The sequence below is a fragment of the Penaeus chinensis genome, chromosome 14 (genome assembly GCF_019202785.1).
Source record: "Penaeus chinensis breed Huanghai No. 1 chromosome 14, ASM1920278v2, whole genome shotgun sequence".
NCBI classification, from domain to species: domain Eukaryota; kingdom Metazoa; phylum Arthropoda; class Malacostraca; order Decapoda; family Penaeidae; genus Penaeus; species Penaeus chinensis.
The window spans coordinates 21,554,763-21,558,828 of record NC_061832.1 but is presented as its reverse complement, the minus strand read 5'-3'; positions in this window follow the sequence as shown (position 1 = coordinate 21,558,828).

The window sequence follows — 4,066 nt, the reverse complement described above, 5'->3', positions numbered from 1 at the left end:
TTTTTTGTGTTTACTTTGAGTTTTGCTTGTTGTTTTAATGTGATTTACCAGCTTTAAACCTTTAGCTCTTATCATATATTATTTTCTTGTATTATTTGTTTACGAGTTTATGGTGGAATCGTTTTTGTGTATTCTGTCGTTTCCAGTTGTGACGTTTGATTTTTGTGTTTGTCTTTGTCGTTGTTTGATATTCTATGATGGTTAGGGAAAGGAGGAAGAAGTCTGAGCCTGCGCCTGAGCTTGAGGATGAATCTCGCCCCAACCTTGATGATGAAATCCTTCTGGTTGATGAGGTTACGGAGTTGAGGGGGATGATTAAGGAGTTAACGAATCAGGTAAAGCGGCTCGAGAGGGAGAAAGATAAAGACCGTGATGAAATAAAAGGTTTACTGGAAAGGTTAACTTTGAGGTTAGACTCTGGTGCCACTACAAGTGCTGCAGAACCGCAGGGTACCACTGCGCTTTCACCTCACACGTCACCCGTGAGAGGAGCTATTCCGAGAACTACCAGGCGGTTAATTGTAAGAGACACATCGCCGATGCTCACTCCGGCGAATTTTAGTATTCGGGCTGACTCACACCCGCAGGTTACTGTTGACCCTTCATCTTCTGCAAGGCCCACAGTTGCTCCCCGCAGACTGTTTACGCCTCCTGGTCAACAGGCGTCACAGCCAACTTACCTAATAGTTTCTGATCGAGATTCTATCTCGAAGTTTAAAGCTGAAGCCCCGGCTTCTCAGCCACTTCGCAGAAATCAAGAAGTCGAAGGCTGGATTAGGCAGCTTGAAAATGCAGTCAAGCCTGCCACTGATGAGGCTCTGATTCAGGCTGCAAGAGCACATTGCAGAGGACAGGCTGAGTTGATAATCAACTCACCTATTTTTGATGACATCTTTTCGTGGGTAGAGTTTAAACAAAAGCTACGACAAAAATTTAGAGGAACGTGCTCAGCCTCTGATTTTTTCACTTTACTGTATGAAGTGCGTATGCTTGCAGGGCAGGCTCCTCTGGATTTTTATGTAATACTTGAGGGAATGGTGTATCAAGGCTATCGAGATCACCGAGAAGCAATAGGTAACCCTGAGGTGTTAATTCGAAGGGTATTTTTGCAAGGATTGCCAGGCTGGCTAAGAGAGCTTCTCGCTCTTAAGGAAGGTGATTCACTTCAGTCACTTGTTGAAGCCTCACAGCGGTTATGGAATGCCAGAGTAGGAGTGTCTAGCCATGATGAACCTCCTAAACTTCCTGCAGAACCACGAAGATCTGGTGTTGCAGAGATCTCTCGTGACCAGCCTCGTGCATATCGCCAAAGAAATCAGCGATCGACAATCATTTGCTGGGGATGTCAAAGAGAAGGTCATGTACGAAGAGAATGCCCCTTTCAGGATGGCCAGAGAGGAGGAGCTCCACTCACCTCTGGGTATCAAAGGAGCCCAAGAAAGGTCAGTTTCCGAGGACCACCAGATTTCTTACAAAGGAGAACGACAGTTGACAGAGGCTGCGGTCCAGACAATATCTGAGGTTACTGAGATTTCTGCTCAAGGACCATGTGGGAGACCTCTAGTGAAGATCTGTGTTGGAGGAGTAACTGTTACAGCTTTTATTGATACTGGATCTGAAGTTACTCTGCTTAAAATGGCTGCTTCGCAGACAATGACTCCAAAAAGAGTTTATCATGAGGGACGTGGTCTTCGAGGAGTTTCAGGCCGGCTCTTCGAGGCTACATCTGAGTGGGATGTTGATGTATCTATTGGTAATGGCAGGAAAATCCGAAAGTGTTGTCATAGATTGTGTTTGGTGGAAGGTATAGATTTCCCAGGGGATGTTCTTATTGGTATGGATTTTCTACAGAGGTTCTGTTACCAGTTGGTACATAATCATACTCCACGAAAAGATTACCTGAAGCTTCAAGGGATAATCCTCCCTATAACTTATGGTGTTGGGACGACTTTAGGTATCACTGCTGTAGCCGAATTCACTCCTAAGAATCAGTATCAGAAGTTAGCACTCAGGAGAACCACTTTATGTCCTCCTCGTAGTGGTCGTTATGTTTTCGTGACTGTGCCTCAGACATTTAATGATAAGGAAGTGCTTCTAGAAGCGGCCACTGACAAAGTTGTTGTTCCTAGGACGGTGGTTGTGCCTGAGAATGGAATTGCTTCTGTATGGGTAGTGAATGGAGGAGCTCGTCCCATTCACCTGCAAAATGGTACACACGTGGCAACTGGAGCACTTTGCACAGTGGTGGAACTGAAGCAGTCACCTGAAGGATCTTATCCTGTTGAGCAGCAGTTTATGGATAACTCTACTGATGCTGAGCTTTCCTCTGAGGAGTTCAAGAATAGCAGTGATGCCTCTGATCCAGATTTTAGATTTGAGGATGATGATTTTGATGAAGCTTACGGTCAACTAGACTTCGGTTATGATGTTGGTGACTTTGTTGTTTTTCCTGAAACAAGTTTAGATGATCCTCCAGACATTGCATCTGTTACTATGGCAACAGACGATCAAGAAAATGGCCCTGATTTGAGCCATTTATCAGACAGGCAACGCGAAGGTATTCTGACACTATTGGCTAATTATCCACGTCTTTTTAGCTCAGATAAGTTCTCTATTGGCACTGTGCCAGATGTTCAGCACTGTATACCTACACATGAGACTCAGCCATTATGCACACGCCAGTGGCGACTACCTGAAGCAGCTAAACAACAGATACGGGAGGAGTGCGACGCAATGCTTGAGGCTGGTGTGATTGAATCAAGCACATCACCCTGGCTCTCACCCGTAGTGCTTGTCAAAAAGAAGGATGGGACAGTTCGCTTCTGTGTAGATTATCGTCGGCTGAACTCTGTGACAATAGCTGACACCTACCCTTTGCCAAGGATTGATGAGCTGGTGGATGAACTCAGAGAAACAGCAGTCTTTTCACTACTTGACAGTAGGAGTGCTTACTGGAGTATCCCTGTGGCACCTGAAGATAGACCAAAGACGGCATTCAGCGATGGTTATCGTCTTTTTCAGTGGCGACGTATGCCATTTGGTTTGTCTACGGCACCTACAACTTTTCAGCGAACTATGAATGCCATTCTTAGCCCAGTTCTCGGCCGGCATACATTAGCTTACCTAGACGACATTGTTGTCTACAGTAAGAACTTTGACGAACATCTGTGTCATCTGAAAGAAACACTGGATATATTAGATTGTGCTGGATTCAAGCTAAATGTTAACAAATGTGAATTTGTTGTAAAGAACTTCAGGTTCTTAGGATTCCGAGTTACTCCTGAAGGTATTCTCCCTGATCCTGACAAAGTTCGAGCAATTGCGGAGATGCCAGCCCCAAAAACAGTCAGGGGAGTAAGAAGATTCTTAGGAGCTACAGGATTCTTCAGAAAGCATGTTCCTGATTATGCTAAAGTAGCTGCACCTTTAACCCAACTCATCAAGAAAGATACTAGATTCAAATGGACAGATGAGTGCCGGAAAGCATTTCAATCTTTGAAAGATGCTTTGATGAATGCCCCGGTTTTGCGTAAGCCGAACTTTGATCTCCCATTTGAGATACACACTGATGCATCACAAGTTGCCATCGGTGCTGCATTAATGCAGAGAGACAGTGAGAACAAGCCCCATGCCATAGCCTACTTCAGTCGAAAGTTGAGAGGACCAGAGACTCGATATTCTGTTACTGACTCAGAAGCTCTTGCCGTTATTGAAAGCGTCCGGCAATTTGACCCTTATGTATATGGTCGCAAATTCACGGTGTACACTGACCATCGACCACTTGTGTACGTTTTCACAAAGAAGACAAAGTCCCCAAGGATGTCTAGGTGGGCATATGAACTGTCTGGCTATTCATTTAACATTCTGTACAAGCCTGGTACCTCACACCACATTCCAGATATGTTAAGTCGAAATATTTCAGCAGTGAGTATAGCAGATCCAGATCCAAAGACCATGAGATCAGAACAACTGAAGGATCCGATGTGGCATGAAATTATTGCTTATTTGGAAGAGGAAGCAGTTCCTCACAGAAAACCTCCACGCCCTCTAGAAGAATTTGAACTCC